The sequence below is a fragment of the Mustela putorius genome, unplaced genomic scaffold (genome assembly GCF_011764305.1).
Source record: "Mustela putorius furo isolate JIRA1106 unplaced genomic scaffold, ASM1176430v1.1 tig00000765_pilon_pilon_pilon, whole genome shotgun sequence".
Taxonomy (NCBI): Eukaryota; Metazoa; Chordata; class Mammalia; order Carnivora; family Mustelidae; genus Mustela; species Mustela putorius.
This window is the reverse complement of record NW_025421470.1, coordinates 5,658,093-5,677,284: the sequence shown is the minus strand read 5'-3', so window position 1 is coordinate 5,677,284 and position 19,192 is coordinate 5,658,093. Positions and strand designations below refer to the sequence as shown.

Genomic DNA, 19,192 nt, shown 5'->3' with positions numbered 1-19,192 from the left:
AGACACTGCGAGCGTTTCTGCTCATTTTCACACCGCCCCCCCCCCGCCCCGCCCCGGCCTTCTTTATCCAAGTATTGTTCAAGCACCCTGTCTGTGCTGGGCCCTCTGCTGGGGGGCAGTGGTCTGCTTTGAAGTCCCCCTCTGGGAGGGGAGGCCGACTGCAGAGTCAGGCAGCGAAGCAGGACCAGGTGGGGGACCGGGATGTGGAGGGATGGGGGCAGGAGGGTGTGTGCCCTGCGGGAGCGCCTGCCTGGGACCCACAGCGGGGCAGAGAGAAGGAAGCCAAGAGAACCCCATGCCCTGAATATCTGGGAAGGAGCGTTCGGACGGAGGGAAGAGGAGGCCTACAGATCCCACCCTGGGGAGATGCTCAGCCTGTTCAAGGAGCACAGGAAGGCTGGAGTGATGGGAGGAAGTGGACTTTGACCAAGGGCCCCATTATGGAACATACTGTTCCAGTCTGCTAACTGGCCCTTTTGAATGGGGCGTCCCTAAGAAATACGTGTTCTGGGGCTATTTGTGGAGCACTGGCTTCCATTTCTTCCTGTGAGAGCAGCCCTTCTCATAGGAATTTTGCTCCGTTCAGGACAGCTGAAGACAACTCCTTGTGTGCGCATGTGTGTGCTCCTAGCGTCTGTGGGTGGAGGCCAGGGATCCTGTTCTGTATCCTGCAACACACAGAACCGTCCCTACAACAAAGAACTGGCTGACCCCTAATGTCTATGCTGAGGTGTGAATCCCTGTTTGGGGTCACAGCAACCTGGAGTCCCAACGTTGGACTGGCCGTCACAGGTGTCCTGCTCTGGAAAAGGTATGGGGTCCCGGTGAGGAACAGCAAAATCTTTCCCCCAGCAAAATCTGCATGGCTCACAGGCGAGGGCCACCTCATGGTGAAAGATACAGAGCAAGGTCTTTGCTAAGGTCTTGATGTTTAGCAAAGGCCAGTGTCAGAGCCTTAACTACGAGCTCTGGCCCGTGAGACGGTGCTTTATTTTCTGAACAGGTGTGTCCGAGGCTATTTGTGTGCACTGACCTACCTGGTCTGCCCTGTTCTATTAGCCCATTTCCACACGGTAATACTGAGCCACGGGCAGGTGAATTCCTGTCTCAGGGCCCTCCCTGGGCCTGGAAGGCGGTGTGCTCTTTCATCTGTCTGGTCTTAGCTGGATCGGTGTCCCCATTCTCCCCCAGCCCCTTGTTCTGGATCCTGCCCCGTGTCACATCCCTCAGGGTGCCGGAAAGCCGGTGTGATGAGTCTGCTGCGCTCAGGTTGTCTGTAGCTGGCAGAGGTGTGGCTCTTACTGACAGCTGCCGCCCTGGAGGCGGTGGGGGAGGTGGGGGAGGTGGGGAGAGGACTTAGGGAAAGGGCAAGGGGGTGTGTGAGCCCAGGGTTTACCTTATTCACCTTCCGGGCACCACCCGCTGCCCCTGATGGCTCTCTAGGCAGCGTCCTGCCAGGTTGGGCTGGCTAAGAGCCCTGGGCTGTGAATGCACCAGGCCCATCTCGTTACCCCAGGAAACTGCTGTATAACAGCCGGGGAGCCACGCAGAATCGCGGGGGAGTTTAATCAAGCCTGCTGGTGATTGTTCTACACTGCTACTATGTTCTTACTCATCAGCCTCTTCACAGGGGGCCCTCCCTCCAACCCACAGCTCCGCAGGCTCCTGGCTCCTTCCTGGGGGGTGGGGGGGACTCCTCTTCTCTCAGAAACTCTGAAAGGATACTGCGCCTTTTAGGCTTTGGCCCTCCATCTCACTCAATATTTTGGATTCTCCTTTACTCTTCTCCCCGGCATCAGCTTACTTCACCTTTGTGTGTGCAAGAAAGATCAGGCTGGCAGGGTTGGGGGGAGTGGTGGTGATTGGGCCTGGCATTGCGCTGAAACTATGGCAGATACGAGTTGAAGGAAAAGAAATCGGATTATTTTCGTCTGGGCAGAGCCCGGCGCCCTGGGAATGTCACTGTGCAGCCGGGGCTGACAAACACTGAATTTGATGATCAATGATCTGTCTCCAACTCTTAAAAAAGATACATGTGTAGTTTTGTAGAGAAATGCCTGCATATGTTTCCTGCCAGGGAAAGCGGGCCCCGATGGCACCACCACGCTGATGTCTCTACTCATCTGCGCACCCTTCTCCAGTCCTTCCCTTCTCTGGGCCCTCAGCAGCCTCATCCAGGAAATGGGAATGGGACTAGCACCTACGTCAGTGGGCGGCTCAGAGCATTAAACAGCCCCTCCCACCCCGAACTCCCCATTCCTTTAGCTGACCTTGACTCCGTTGCTGCTAATGAAACCACTGGCGACGCCACTAGCTTCTCTTTTCTGAAAGGGGGAGATATTCTTTCTGAAGGCATCTGGGGTTTGAGGAGCGCAGGGCCGCATTGCCTTCTCCGTACAAAGTGTTCTTGAAGTTAACTTTGGGACCGTCCCCTGGGAGGCCGGGAGGAGGGGAAACTCAAAGAAGGGGCCTAAGCATGTATGAGCAGATGTCACCCTCGGGGAAGGTCTGGTGCTCCTTGAAGGATGCTCTTCCCCTCGCGGCAACGGAGGCGGAACGCGGTGGACAGCTCCTGTCGCCACTCCTGGCGCTCTCCCGGTGGTCCGGCCACTCCCCGAGACCCGCGCCGGGCTGCTGGGGGAGGGGGGATCCGGGGCGCCCCCCATCCCGGCTCCACCCCCGCCGCAGCGCCCCGCGTCCCCGCCCGCCCGCCGCCTCACCTATCAGATTTCCCGTGCGCATCGCCGCGCGGCTCCTCCCACCTCCTAAATGCCTTGCGGAGGGGACAGCCGCCCTCGGCCTGGACCCAGCGTCTGCGACGACCGGCCGCACGCCGGTGGCTCTGTCCGCCGCGTTGCGGCTCTGAGCGTGCGGTGGCTGCAGCCCCAGCGGGCCGCGGGGGCGTGCGAGGCGCACGGTGAGGCCGGGAGGTGCGGGCACGGAGGGCGCGGGGGGCGCGGGGGTGCGGGCGCAGGGGCCGCGAGAAGTGCGGGGGTGCTGGAGGAGCGGGGTGCTGGGGGCGCGGCAGATGCGGAGAGGGGGTTCCAGGAGGTGCGGGCGCTTGGGACGCGGGGGTCCGGGAGGTAGGGCGGCGGAGGTTGTGCGGGAACGCGGGGGTCCGAGAAAGGTGCGGGCAGGGGGGCACGCAGGGGCCAGGGAGGCCCAGGCGCGGGGGACGTGGACGTCCAGGTGAGGGCCCCGGGGGTTGAGGGAGGAGCGGACGCAGGAGGCGCCCGGGGCGCGGACCCTGCGGGGCAGCGGGGGCTGGGACCTGAAGGTGCGGGGTTGGTGCGGGCGCGGGGGCTCTTCCGACTGCCCTGCGTTTAGGAGGAGCGCGGGGACGCCTGGCTTGTCCTGTTTCTTTTTTCTTTTTTAAATTAAGGAAAAAAAGATGGTTACAGACCAGATCTCATGAAACTTGGTCTAAAAGTGCCTTTATTTATTATTTTTTTAAAATTTACCTTTTGTGTGTGTGTGTGTGTGTGTGTGTGTACATTTAAGTCCGACTCTCAGCACTTTTAAACTACATAACAGAGCTATCCATTTACACATACATCCTCAGGACCTCTCCGTTTCCTGCACCCCCTAGCCCCTGGCAACCGCTTGACCATTCTCTGTTGAGTTCCACTTTTTTTTTTTTTTTAAAATTTTGCGTGTAAGTGATATCGTGCAGTGTTGTCTTTGCCTGTTTTCCTTTTCCTCGCACTTAGCACGATGCCCTCCAAGATGATTCACGTTGTTGCTCGGCAGGATTTCCTTACTTCTTAAGATTGAATACCATTCAGTTGTTTAGTTATTTTCCGGGTTTATCTGTTTTTTGTTTGTTTGTTTGTTTTTAATGGGTTTATCTGTCCACAGATACTAGGTTTTATGTTTTTTTTTTTTTTTTTTTTTTTTAATGGGTTTATCTGTCCACAGATACTTGGTTGTTTCTCTATCTTGAATATTGTGAATATTGCTGCGGTGAACCCGGGAGTACAGATGACTCTGAGATCATGTTTTTGTTTCCTTTGGGCTATGTACTAAGAAATGAGATTGTTGGGTCATGTGTTCTAGCCTTACTTTTCCCCTCTGGCTTTCCCTGTAGCTGTGCGGTGTGTGTTCCCACTGATGGTGCCCCCCCCCTTCCAGGCAGACTTGTTATCTCTTGTCTTTTTGATAATAGACATCCGAAAAGACGTGAGGTTATTGTGGTTTTGACTTGCATTTCCCTGATGATCAGTGATGTTGAACACCTTTGCAGGTACCTGTTAGCCATGTGGATTTTTTTGAAAAATGTCTATTCTGGTCCTTTGCCCTGTTTCTAACGGAGTCATTATTTTTATCTTTGCTATTGATAACAGCATATTCATTTACAAAGTATCATCTGTATTCACAGCACACACTTGAGGAGGTGGTGTTTCTGCGGTGGGCATGGTGCACATGTGCCATCGGAGAATTAGCTCAGGCTAGAAGCACCTTAGAGTTAAGATGAATAAACCCACCTGAGAAACAAACCCCAACCCCTAGCAGTCTGCGTGGATGGCTTTCTGCAGTTGGGCGTTATGGAGGGCGGTGGGGGGAGGTGGGGCAGGTTGCCAAGGGTGGCTTCTTGAGAAGCCACAGTAGCGGTTTCGGCTTTGAGGAGAGGACTAGAAGGATGTCTCTTTAGGTCATTACCAAGTAAAGTGAGATGCCTGAAGATTTTATAATCAGTGTTTGTCATCATATCTGTCAGTTATGTGCATGCGTGTACACGCGTGTGTGTCTCATGCAGGGTAAATGTGTGTGGTAAATATTATACCTGACTTCATTCTATCCTATTTGTTTCACTCCCCCCCCCCCCCGTTTAGGTGTTTGACTTGGGATTAATACAGCTTCCAATAGAAACCCCTTTCTGAGCCTGCAGTAATTGGATGTTGTGAAGTCATTTTTCACCCTTCCTTTATGTTAGCATGACAAACTTACAGAAGTCCCTGTTAGGTATTTACCTGTTATAAATATTAACATCAACTGCCCCCCTGCACTGCCAACTCCCTCATTTGCTGTTTCTGCCCTTACTTCATGAGATGCAGGAGGCAGATTTAATAAAGAGAGGCATCAGGGGAGGTGTCATTTTCCCGGGAGTGCTGGGGCTGGGGATGGCTGTAGAGTATTTTATCCATGGAAATTCCTAGAGTCCCATTTGTGGGTAAATGCGTTCTGATTCTGCCCATCCTCACATGTATTAAAATACTTTAGTTAGGTTGCGTAGTCTTGTATGGGCACATCTTTTATGGTGTTTCTTCTTTAACAGGTGCATGTAATATGCAAATTGTTTCAAAGAGAGCATTTAATATCTTCCTTTTAGTGGAATGAATCAGACAGAGGAAGACACATGTTCTCACTTATATGTGGAATCTAAAAAACAAAACAAAACAAAACAAAAAAAAAAACAACCCAGACTGAATTCATAGAGGGAAAGAATGTATCAGTGGTTGCCGGAGGCGGGGTGAAGGTGGGTGGGGAAAATGCGTACAGGACATCCAACGGTACAAATTCTGGTTATAAGACACATAAGTCCTGGGGATGTAATGTGCAGCATGGTAAAAATACAGGTACCCATCTCTTCTTGTAAGGAATGGCTGCATGTGTATTAAGACCTGTTTTCTGTCTTTCATGTTTCCCTTTTCAAGTCAATTCATATTTTATAGTTCTTTTGTTAGGTAAATTAAAAAACAAGTAAATTTTTGTGGTCCATTGGCATTAAGTTCCTGCATAAGTGATTCAAAGCATAAAGACATTTCACTGATTTGTCGTCTCCAAACAGTGGCAAAGACAGTGTTGTCTCTACAAAGGTTGTTCCAGAACACGGGCACCATTTCTCTTGTAGGATTTCTAAGTGGGTGCTTTGCAGAGACAAGGACCATGGTTGATGTCTGATTTTATGAGAGTCTACGTACCTGACCGAGCTTCCTTGAACAGATGCTGGTCTTCATCGTTTCGTCAGAGGATACCAGTGGGCAACTCCCCTTCCTCAGCCCTGCCAGGCTGGCAGTAGTGGCTGCAGACTTGGGCCAGTTCCCACTGATCTTGAAGGGGTTTCAGGGGCTCTGACACTGCCTTCCTGAGCACGGAGCTGGCCTTGACTCTGAGTCAGGATCTGGTGTCGCAGGGGTTCCCTTTGCTTCATCAGGATGCTTGTTCATTTGAACGGGCGTTGGATCAAATTTCTACCTGGTGTTCTGCCAGGACTAGGTCCTCATCCTGAATCCTGGTTCCAGTGGCGGTGAAATGCTGCTTGGGCCTTGTCATCCTCTCTCCCCAGATGACCGGGATGCTGACTCAGGTGAACCTGGCAGACCTTGAACTACCACATCCCTATCCACCTGAACATAACTGTCGATAGTCAGGAGCTCCCAGAAACCTTGTTTCCGCTTGTTTCTGCCATTGGAGCCCTTGGTAGACCCCAGGCTTGAGACCTCCTGTGGTTTTCTCCTGACCAGTGGCATGCTTCTGCTTCCTCTCTCTGTCCCCAGGGAAGCCCCATGAATGGGTGAGGGCTCCTCCCAGCCCTCCTAATTCCAGGCTCTTTTCCTTTGCCCCTGACCTGAGGAGGGGGTTCCTTCAAGCTTTGTGGATGGTCTCCTGTGGGTTTTGATGACTTTTCTTTGCCTGCAAGGCAGTGAGAGCTGTCTGAGCCTGTGTCTGAAGAAGACAGGTGAATGGGTGGCCAGGATGACTTAGAGAGATCTTGTCAAACAATATGGCTTGCAGATGAAACCCAGAATTATGAGATTTGGGTGTCAGGTAATGAGACTCATTTGAAAACAGATCAACCAGAATTTTTACCAGAAGTTGTTTGGGACCAAGTTGAGTTTGTAAAGTAGCTGGTCTTCCATTTCCTCATTCAGTAAATCCTGTAAGTCCTGTGGAGATGAGGGGCTTGGGCTCTGGACCACGAGGCCTGGGTTCACAGTCCCAGCTCTGCCAGATGCTTGTGTGACCTTGAGCATGCTCCTTAATTTCTCTGTGCCTTAGTTTCCCCTGTTGACATCCAAGACAATAGTGCTTATTTCATACTGGGAGGGAGTAGGAGGATTAGATAGACCTCTGTAAATAAAGTGTTAGAACAGCGTTACTGTGTAAATAAGAGCCACACAAGTAGCCATTATATTATTATTATTGGCTCATTTTGTGCCAAGCATTTTACCATGCTGAATAAGACTGTCTTGGGTCAAGAATGAGGCATAAACATAATGCAACAAAATCAGTTTTCTATTATTGAATTAAAAAAACACACGGACCTCGCTTTTAAAGGTCATTGCCAGAAAAATGTGCCCAAACTGTTTCGTGCAACAGCATTTTGCTGGAATAAAATGACCAATGTCAGGGGAACGGTATTTAATTTTTGTCTAAATTTTGGTCTCCGACTCTTTTATTGAACCTCTGGCCTTCTGTAGTTATCTGAAGCCGTTCCTGAGCATCCTGTTTGGGCTTACAGCTGTGTTCTCTGTTCCTGCTTCTTTGTCTCTCATTGGTTTGACTTGTTTGCTTTGGCTCTCCACATGTTTCCCGAGCTCTGCAGGTTCCCCTTCTCATCTCTCTCACGTTGTCATCTCATGCTTTTGTTCTTGTTTTGCTGATTTCATGTTCTTCATGTCTTATAGCAGCAGATCGTTTATTGTAAAATCTTTCACTTCATTTTTAAATTTTTATTTATTCATTTTCTTAAGATTTTATTTATCTATTGGACAGAGAAAGAGACAACAAGAGAGGGAACACAAGCAGGGGGAGTGGGAGGAGAAGCAGGCTTCCCGCCGAGCAAGGAGCCTGATGGGGGCTTGATCCCAGGACCCTGGGATCACGACCTGAGCCGAAGGCAGATGCCGAATGACTCAGCCGCAGGCGTCCCCTGTGGTCAACATGTCTAAAGCTTAAAGTGCACCATATTACAACAACAGCTTTTAAAATCACCGTTTATTGTACTAATCATTCCAGTTGCTAATGAAATATTCTAAATCAACCTCCAGGCTAAACGTGTTCATCTAGAGATGGAGACAGGGCTGGAGAAATTTCATCCCCTCCAGGGGTAGTTCCCTCGTGTTCCCTGAGGGTCACAGCACCCACATGAGAACTTGTAACCCACTGCTGGGAGTCTGTTTTCTTCCAGGCTGGCTTCTTCATTTGTCTTTCACACATTTCCTTCCCTGTGCTGTCCCTTCTTTTCCGTGCTGTTACACCCATTTGCTGTTTCTCCCCGTCAAGTATCTTTAAGAAGGGCAGATGCAGCTATACCTTCAGACGTAATTTGAATGAATTGTCCTTGGCTGCTTCTGTCCTTATGTGAGAATTATTATTGTTGTTATTTCTTGCCTGGAGCTTGATGTTGTGTTCTGGATATTATGTTTTATCTATTTTTCTGTTGTCTGAGGATATGAAGGAGGAGAAGGAGTTGGAATTGTGGTTAATTACAATTGGTGGCTTTAGTCTTTCTTTGTGCATCCTGTAATTGTATAAAAAGTTGTTTTCGGGGCGCCTGGGTGGCTCAGTGTGTTGAGCGTCTGCCTTCGGCTTGGGTCATGATCCCGGGGTCCTGGGATAGAGCCCTGCATCAGGCATTCTGCTCAGCAGGGAGCCTGCTTCCCGGTCTCTCTCTCTCTGCCTGCCTCTCTGCCTACTTGTGATCTCTCTGTCGAATGGATGAATAAAATCTTAAAAAAAAAAGTCGTTTTCAGCATACACTGGGGTTTCAGATTGCCTCCAAATTCATAATGTAGCTTGGAATCACTAATTTTTTTTTCAAATTATGAAGTATTTCAAATATACAGATGAGTTAGGATTTAAAATATATTAAGCATTTAATTCTAGAAGCTACACCGAGGCAAATTTAACATTTAAAAGGCAAGAAAAGGGGTGCCTGTGTGGCTCTGTGGGTTAAGCCTCTGCCTTTGACTCAGGTCATGATCCCAGGGTCCTGGGATTGAGTCCCACATCGGGCTCTCTGCCCAGCGGGGATCCTGCCCCCGCCCCCGGCCGCCTGCCTCTCTACCTACTTGTGATCTCTGTCTGTTAAATAAATAAATAAATAAAATCTTAAAAAAAAAAAATAAAAGGCAAGAAAAAACAAAAATGAAGATACAAGTCACAATGAATGAAATAGAGAATACAACAGTTTGCGGACTCAAAAACTCTTTGTTAGAAAAACCAGCGATGTAAAGCCCAGCAAGATTTAACCAAAAAGAGAAAAGAGCATAAATAAACCATATAAAAAATAAATACGGTCCGCAACCATGGCAAAACAACAATTTTATTTATTTATTTTCATTTTTTTTATGGAGAGAGAGAGAGCACATGCACATGAGTGAGGGAGGGAGGAGTGAAGGGAGAAGTGGAGAAAATCCCCAGCGGACGCCATGCTGAGTGTGCAGCCTGACTTAGGGTTTGACCCCAGGCCCCTGAGATCACGATTCGAGCCTAAATCAGGAGTGGTTGCTCAACCAGATGAGTCAGCAGGCACCCAAGAAAGAGTTTTAAATCACAATAGAATGTTAAAAACAACTTTATGCCGTTACATTTCAGAACCTAGATGAAATCATTTTGTAAAAAATCACAAGTGACAAAGTTCACTGAAGAAGAACTAGAACTTGAATAAAAAAATAGGAATGAAAGACATGGAATTTGTAATCAAAATTGTACCTGTTTCCATCCTAAAAGACAACAACTCCCCAAAATTTAGAGGTGAATTTCATTAAATATTAAGGGAACAACAACAACAAAAACCCTTCTGTTGTGCAAACTATTACAGAAAACAGAAGAATTCCCAACTTCAGATAAGGACAGTAAAAGAAAAGAAAATTATTAACGGTATCTCTTCTAAATATGAATGGGAAGTTCCTAAACGATCCATCAGGTTTTTATTAATATATGACATCAGTAAATTAAAGAAGGGAAAAAACACTAGATTACCTCAAACAATGCAACCCAAAATAAAAAATCGATGAAATTCAGCACTAATTCATGACAAAGAGGGAACTTTCTTAATTTGTCAAAGGTATTTATCAAATACCTAACATAAATATCATATTAACGGTGAAACTTAAAAGAATTCCTGTTAAAGTCAAGAGCTAGATAAAGATCTCATGATCACTGCTTTTACTAAACGTTGTACTTGAGGTTCTAGTCTGTGTTAAGAGCAGAAAAGAAACTAAGTCATTCTTATTTGCAGACAGTATTGGATCAGATCAAATAGTCTAGATAATGCCACAGTAATAGATCTTACCCCCCATCTCAGATCTTAAGGCTCTAAGTCTGTTTTCACAGAAGCAAGGTCTACTGCTGATCCAAGCAACTTTTGGGGGAAGCTTTCCTTCATGTACTGATATACCAACAGTATCAACTATATCAACAGTATCAGCAGTATCAACTGTTGTATCAGCACTCAACACTCAACACCATTTGGATCTTATGGCATATTTGTATCAGGCAGAACAGAGAGCTAGAAAATCAAGCATCTGCTCTGAAGTCTCTCGCCATTCAGCACTTTGGCTCGCATTTCACTGGCCAGAAAAAGTCACATGGCTGTGTTTAACTTCCAAAGTTTAGAAAGTGAAGCCCTCCCACAAATAAACAAAATATCAAAGTTATATACATTAAACATTAAAAAGAATCTATTAGATTTATTTATCCTCTGTTGCCCTAGTTATTGAATAAAATTTACTAGTATTCTTCATCAGATCATTATTACTACTAGTTTTTGGTTTGCTTGTGCTATTTTCTGAGATGTGTACAAATACAATTTATCCCTGTAATACTGTCAGTTTTTGTGATATGTTTTGAGCTATGTTGCAACAAGTTTGTAAGTTTATCAGGGATCTATATCACAAAATCACATAGTGAGCTGCTGCGTTGTATTGATGCTCTTGGCTTGAATTCCCTTCTGTCTGCACTAGGGCTGCACTGGGGATCTCCCTGACCTCAGTTCTTGAAGGTGTATTTCCCACCGGGCTTTGTGTCTTTACTTTGCTGTGTCATTTGAACCTGCATATGGAAGGAATTTTTTTTCCAATCTGATAAATTCTGTTTTTAAATAAGTTAGTTTAATATATTTATGATTTCTGAAGTACTTGAACTTATTTTTATTATCTCCTGTGTTTTCTCTTTACCCAGCTTTTTCTTTCATTCTCTTTATTATTTGTTTCCTGTTGAATGAATAAACTTTGCTGTGTTCCCAGTTTCTCCCTTTGTTTTCAAGTTGCAGACTGTATTTCCATTCTTTCATGGATTATCCATAATTTTGAGTTATGTGCTTTAACCATATATAAAGTTTCTCAGTATTTTTATCAATTTCTGTATCATGACAAGGATCTCAACACGGTTTAATTGTCAAATGACCTCTGTCATTTATTTAATAACTGTTGCCTAGTGTTTGGTTTTAAATGTGAATGTTTTAATGTGTTTTAAATGTGAAAAACTAGTTATTTTTATGGACATAAATTAAATTTAACCACATAATTGGTAAATTTCTATGCTTATTGTTGTGTCTTATGTTCCTTGATGTAGGTCTGGGTTTGTATATCTTGCTTAAGTGCACCCATTAATAATACCTTCAGTAAGACTACATGGTGGTAAAGTTCCTATTTGTGTGTCTGAAAATGTTTTAATCATGGCTTTACTCTTGCGTGTTATTTTAACAGGGTATAAAATTCTAGATGGACGGTTATTTCCTTCTGGTGTTTTGAAGGTAACACTGCATTATCTTCTTTTTTTTAAGTTTAATTTTATTTTTTCTGTGTTCCAAGATTCCAATCAAGAGGATTGTTTATGTCCCAAACCAGTGCTCCATGCAATATGTGCCCTCCTTAATACCCACCACCTGGCTCACCCATTCTCCTCCCCACTCCCTTCTGACTTACATCATCATGGGAAATTTCTGTGCATCTAATTGTCAGGATTTTGTGGTTAGTTTGCCTTTCTCTGGTAGGCTTTGAGACTTTCTCCTCCCTCTTGACGTTTACAGTTTCGCTAGAATGTTTTGAGGTGTAGATTTACCTATATTTATCCTGATGGATACTCAGGCTGCAGTTTCAGTTGAGGACTCCTATCTTCCATTCTGGAAGGTTCTCAGCTGACATTTCTTTCATAAGTCTTCTCTGTTATTCCTTTTATTCTTTTCTGCAGGAACTCTTATAATACTAAGTTGACACTCTCAACCTGTCTGCTACATCTCTTTTGACTTTCTGGTAAGTTCTGGTTCTGTTGGAGGCAGTTAGCTTTGGCGGTGGTAAATTCTCCTTGATGTTAGCCTTCCTTCACTCTGTGGAAAATGTAAAGGCAAGTGTAGAAGTTTGACCTGATTTTAATCTAGAGGTCCATTTCCCTCAGGTTTCCTACTTACGACCCTGTTCATTTTTCTCTGGCTTGGGAAGGGAGATGAATAAAAATAAGACTTATGAATTTTAGGTCCTCACCTTCCCCTTAATTTTACCACCCCAATTAAAGGGTAATGTAAAATTCTGGCATTTTCAGTGTTTTACCCTGGCTACCATGTTTAAGGACCATACTAAGAGCTATGTCTTTCGTTTGAGTGTTGCCTGTCTATTTTTGGCTAGTTTGAACTTACTGTTTTATGTTAGTGTGGACAAAGTAGAGAAACAAATGTCTCAATATGCTATTACACATTTAAGCAATAATAATTGATAGTGTTATTCATCCCATGAGCCGTAAGTTCAGAGGGGGTGTTCAGTGCCCCACTTTTGTATGAAGCCTAGCACAATGCCCACATGTTTGACAGCTTTGGAGGGAAACAGGTACCTATTTGAATGAGGCAAATAAATGGTAGATTGGGGGATGGAAGGTCAACATACCATAGACACAGCCTGTTACCAAAGCTACTTGGCTCACTCTGAGTTTCCTGGAGCTTCCATAAATAACTGAATTTGGATTTGTTTTTGATACTCTCATTTGGTTTTCTCAAGGACATAAAGCTCAACTTCCTTCTTTTCTACTTAGTAATAGTCAGGTGACGCCCTCCACAAGTGAAAATAAGATTTATCATCTAGGACTGTAGTTTATTCTTCCCATCCTGACTCTCTCTTGTGAAACTTGGTTTTACCTCTAAGAGTCAGGTTACCAGCTGAGTCTCCCATGGGAAAAAATAATATGTACAAAAAATAACTAAACAACATGCAAAATAAGTAATCGCCTCCAGATTTTTGCTTCTCATTTTAGACTTACATTGTAGCACTTACGTCCAATATTGACTGATGGGCACTTTTTCCTGACTTCTAACACACAGTATTAACACTTGTCTCATTGACACTCTTTCTTGGGTCATCTGCAGGACCCTGTGGCCTGTCAAAGCAGGGTGGTTTGCACACGTTATTCCATCAAGAAAAACATGGAGGAGCTTTTTCAGACTAATGGAAATTGATAGTGCCAAGCACCATGGGGGAAGTTTAAATGATTAGAGAAGCCAAATTATGAGGTCAGAAAGACATTTTTCATGTGGTTGGTTTCTAGTTACTCGGATTTGTAGAGCCGTGGCTCTCACCTGCTGACCCACCTCACCTGTGCTGTTGACCCAGCGATAACCCCACTTGGTCAGTCTTTTCTTTATCTGTTTGCTTTCTTCATTGGTCTGTGGGCTGTGTTCCTCACAGACTGTTCTAGGATCAAAGAAATTTGGGCAACCCTGCCCATGAATCTTCTTTTTTTTTTGAAATTTACTCTGAAAGTTAACTTTGTAAAGTTTCCAAAAAGTCCCGCAGTGAAGAAGCCTGTCTAATTTTGTATAATCCACGGGTTCTCCCACTTGCAATCTACCTTTCTCCTACCCCCAGGCACGCATAGATCCTCTTGGTGTCTGGTGGGCACGGTTTGGGAAAACCTGCCCTATAGTGATAGGAAGGTTCTCACATCCCCTCTAGCTCTGATCATGGCTTCCTTTCACCTCTTGATTCTTTTTTTCCTTTTTTGTGCTTTACCAAAGTACAATATCATATAAATTTTATGCACAAAGCTTATAATTCAACACCCCCCTTTTTGCTATTGTGGTAAGAGATACATAAATTAAGTTGGTTACATTAGTTTTAGTACATTCATGATATTGTGCTACATTCCCTACTGTCTAGTTGCAGAACTATTTTATTGTGCCTGAAGAAAACCTTGTGCCCCTTATCAGTCACCTCTCCCCACAGTCCCCCTACTCCTGGCAACCACCATTCTACTGTCTGACTCTATGCATCTGACTACTCTTGGGACCTCATATAAGTGGAATCATAGAGTATCTGTCTTTTTATGACTGGCTTATTGTATTTAGCATTATGTCTTCAAGGTTTATTCATGTTGTAGCAGGTGTTGAATGTGCTTCCTTTTTAAGGCTGAATGCCATTGCACTGTATGGATAGACCACATTCTGTTATCCATACATCTATTAATGGACACTTGGATTCCTTCCACCTTCTTACTGTTGCAAATGATGTCACTATGAACATGAGTGTACAAATATCTCTTTAAGTTCCTGCTTTCTTCTTTTGGGTAGATACTCAGAAGTGGAGTTACTGGATCATGTAGCAATTTTATGTTTCATTCTTAGAGGAATTGCCATACTGAGGAGTGCCACACCATTTTTACATTCCTATCAGCATCCCACAAGGGTGGGCTCCAGTTTCTCCAAAAGCTTGCCAATACTTGTTAATTCTTTACAATTTATTTTTATAATAGCTATCCTGGTGGGTATGAAGTGGGGTTTCATCAAGGTTTTGATTTGCATTTCCCTAATGGTGAGTGATGGTGAACATCTTTTCGTGAGCCTCTTGTGTCGCTCTCGGCCCGCAAGAACGACCCGCAGACGAGGTGAGTGGCAAACTTCTTTTATTACTAATGCTAATGTACTAATGTTAATGGCGGCCGCGCCGCACCAAGCACTTACAGCAGTATTTATCCACGAAGTTCACCCGTACTCGCCCCCCTATTTGGCCAATCATAACGCTGTGCATGCAGTGTCCTTGTGGACCCTTATGTAACCATGCAGGACTCTATTGTTCTCTAGCGGTGATCATGCGTTTATCTCTTGGCTTCTAGTGCTGTTCACGCGCCGATCACGAGCGCGCCCACATTCTCCTCAACCAATCATCCTCATTTCCTCAATCCACGGGCACATCCATCTACGTGACTCCTTGCATCTGCTGGATGGCTCTCCACACTCTTGTCCATCTGAATTCCTTCTGTGGGGGAATGCCTATTCAAGTCCACTGCCTGTTTTTCTCTTTTTAAGATTTTATTTTTTTATTTGACAGAGAGAGAACAAACACAAGCAGGGGGAATGGGAGAGGGAGAAGCAGGCTTTCTGTTGAATGTGGGGCTCAATCCCAGGACCCTGGGATCATGACCTGAGCTGAAGGCAGATGCCCAATGACTGAGTCACCCATGTACTCCTTATTGTCTTTTTTTTTTTTTTTTTTTAAATCAGTTTTTGGTTTTGTTGATGAACTCCTACTCGTTAACACATAAGACTTGCTTCCAGTCGTAAACTTGACTGCTGGGAAAGATGTTGGCAGCATCAATTTCTTTTCTGCCATGCTCTCCTCCTCCTGTTTCTCTATCAGCCATCTGATGTCTGACTGGCTGGACCAACCAGCTCCTTTCGTTCCCACCCATGTTTTGGACCTTACAGTCCATACTTTGAACCCTTATCTCGTTAGCTGTTGGTTCCTAGGATGGGCAGTTTTGTTTAAGCCCACTCTGCCATCACTTCCTTTTTCTTCCTGAAGGATTTTCATCTGCTGTCTAATTTTAGCCACGGTTATTCCACTGAAGCACATTGTGGAAGTCAGAGCACTCCTGGTCCCACGTCTTCTATCGGATTGACCACAATGATGGCCCTTCCTTCTCTAGGCTTCTTTGGTTCCAGAGACACTTCCTGTGACACTGAGATGGGGAGTGAGCAGCAAGTGCAGGACTGTGGGCCCTGGGGTACCTTAGCTTGGCTGTAGATGCTGACTTTGACCATGAACTCACTCCAGGGCCCAGGCTGATGACTTCACTCTGCAAGTTTCTTCTCAAAAAACAAACAACAAACAAGCAAACCCCGCCCCAAATTAGTGTCCACCTTGTCGATGTGTGGGGACGACTTGTGAATAATCACATGAAAAGCCCTCGGAACAGTTGCTGGCATGCAGGAGGTGTTCAAGTTAGCCACTGTGGGGACGTTAATGTGGGGTTTCTCCTGTGTATCCAGCTGATCCCTTTCCATTCCCATTTCCCTCTCCTGACTCATGTTTTCTAAATTCTATTCTTTGCTCTTCATTATTCTGTTCCTAGACATTGTCTCACTCTTGCCATTTCAGTGTCTCCTTTATGCAGTCAAATCTATCCAGGTCAGTTCTCTACACTTTAGTAGGGAGGCTTCTTATAGCACGTTAACTGTGCTGTAGGGACATATGTTTTGGAGGACATTTGACTCTTGTCAGATCACTGCACACCAGCTGCCCCCTCACCGGCTCATCCACAGCCATGGCAGTTCCACTTCAAATCTGGAGGAATTTGGATTTCCACCAGTTTCTATGACTTGCATTATTTTGAAGATGAAATTGCAAATATCATCCTGCACAGTGGACCCGTGGGACCACGTCAAGTGACTGTATCCCGGGAAGGGTTAAGATGGGATTGTAGAGATTTGTGAATCAAACAAACTAGCATCACGTAAGTCTTAGGAATGATCTAGAGTGTTGCCTGAGTGCTTACTAGTTCCTGGGAACTGTGAAGTACTTACCCGACTTTCACAAAAAGTTTAGGAGTTGGTTAGCATTATCCTATCATTTTACAAGTTTTGTGTTTTTCATTTATAGAGAAAACGGAGACTTAAGAAGGTAAATATTCTCAGTCTTATAATTAGCAAGTGGCTGACTTAAGATTTGACCAGTTCCCTTGCGTTCCAAACATAGAACTCTTAACATCTTGATTATCTTCTCATTTTTCGTTTTATTTTTTTCTTTCACCTTTCCCTGTTTATTGGATATGCTAGGGCTTAGTCCATTTTAAAGAGAGGGTGTATGTATATTTCTTAGTATTATATTTTTTAAAGGTTTTATTTATTTTTTTGAGAATGAGAGAGAAAGAGAGGGAGATGCTGGGCAGGGAGCCTCATGTGGGGCTGGATCCTGGGACTCCAGGATCATGATCTGAGCCAAAGGCATACACCTAACCAACTGAGCCACCCAGGTACCACAGTAATATTTTGTTTTAATGTTTGAATTAACTCAGTCTTGCTTTTGGTTTTGTTAACCCTGTTTTTTTCTGTAATTTTTGTTTGTTTTCTGAATTCTTTGAGAGCTTAGTTTCTTTAAAATCTTTCTTTCCTTCTTTCTTTGTTAATAATGAAACTATTTAAGGCTATGCATTTGCCTCTGGAAGCAACTTTGAACACTTCCGAAGGAATAATATGTGGTGGTCTCATTTGCTTTGTTTTATGGGTTATTTGTTATTACACATTTAATTTCTCCTTTGACCTCTTAGTCAATTTTCTTTATCTCCAAGTTTTTGGGATTTTGGATGACCTTGATTAAACTTAGTGTTATTCCTTTGTTGTTTTATGGTCAGGATGATGGCCTACTGTTTTCCTCTTTAGTCTGTATGCAGTTGGAGTGCTATTGAGAAGTACATGTAGTTGTGATAATGGAAATACTGGTTAAAAAGAAAATGAGTAGGATTTGAAATGGTGCCTGTAAGTCACTTATTTTAGTCTAAATTTTTGTTCGTGTTTTCCAACTGATGTATTTTGTTTCTTTTTATTATTAAAATAGAATATATATTCTCAATAAAACTCTTGGAGCTTATTTCCAGTTTCGGTTTTTTATAGGAAAGTAGTCCCCGCCTGTTGTGTAATAACCAGCACTAGGAGCCAGATACCAGTGAAAAAATGAGGAGGTGTTGTTAAGTGGAACAGGACGACACTCTAACAAACCCACCAATGTTTAACAATTTTAATGAACTTTAAAAAAGTGTCATATTTTCACTGTGAATCATTTCACATTAAAATCTGGTTTTCCTGCCAGAGTTATCTTTAGTGAAAGCTGTGTACTTTCAGCCAGATTTGGAGCAGAGAGAATATTAGTGAGCTGGAAGCAGATCCCTCAAGAAATCCGGTGTCAAAGGGGGAATTTCCTGAGTATCTGTTTCTTGGTTAATATTCCCTGTGACAGTCTTAGACACACTCCCCGATACACGCATGGCAGTTACTCAGTCGGTATGACTTGAACATGGGTGATTTAGGCCCGTGAAATATTTCTCTCACACATTTCTGGCTTCTCCCATTGATTCATGGCATCCGTGCTGGGTTTTCAAGGAGAAGCAGTGAAAGACATGAGGGAGCGACTGGCATTTGACTAGAGATGATTTTTGCATGTTAGCGTTTTCTTTTTGTATCTCTGGGAACATTGTTTCTGTAGATGCACCAAGACACTGTGGTTGCCTAGAGGCGGCCTGAGGAGGGAAGGTAGTGTCTGGGAGACAGGACGGGGCAGAAATATCCAAGGAAGGGCAGGACACAGGTGAATGGACAGAGCCCCCGAGCTGTTCTCAACTCTTACTGTAAGCATTTGTCTTTGATAACTATTCCTCCCTGCCGAATTTTCTCCAAACAGAAACAAAAATTTAGTGTGGAAAAATTATGTGGAAAAAACCATTTTCCTTTTCAAAGTCTTCACAGAGAGAGGAGGAAGAACACGCTGACAGAATTCCTTGCTCGTGGGCGGAATTCTGTCTAACACCGCTATTGTGTTTGCTGCTTCACAAAGCACACTAAAGGCACATTACAGATATTCAGGTAATCACTGCTTTGACTCATCTTACCCATTTATTCCTTAGTAAAAGTGTCCGAGGGCTGCCTTAACAAGTTCCCACAGACCGAGGGGCTTAAACAAGAGAAGTTTATGGTGTCACACTCTGGAGGCCAGAAGTCTGAGGTCAAGTCTGAGGTTGGTTCTGAGGGCAACGAGGGAGAATCTGCCCCAGATCTCTCCCCCAACTTCTGGTGGGTCGATGGCAGTCCTTGATGTTCCTCGGCTTGGGAAGCATCACCCTGATCTCTGTCTTCATCTTACCTGGTGTTCTGTGTGTATGCCTGTGACCACATTTCTTCTTTTCATCGGGGTACCAGTCATACTGGATTAGGGGCCCATCCTACCCTGGCATGGCTGATTTTACTGCATTTTCAGTGACCCCATTTCTAAAC

The 19,192-nt window shown here is 44.7% G+C and overlaps 1 protein-coding gene across 1 annotated transcript in view; it reads left to right on the top strand.

The window, feature by feature from the left end:
• The first annotated feature begins 2,761 nt into the window (after positions 1-2,761).
• Positions 2,762-19,192, top strand: part of B3GALT5 (beta-1,3-galactosyltransferase 5) — a 36,328-nt gene continuing 19,897 nt past the window's right edge. Inside the window, exon 1 of the mRNA XM_004762184.3 lies at positions 2,762-2,917. The gene's annotated coding sequence lies outside the window, so the exon portion shown is untranslated. The remainder of the gene's footprint in view (positions 2,918-19,192) is intronic.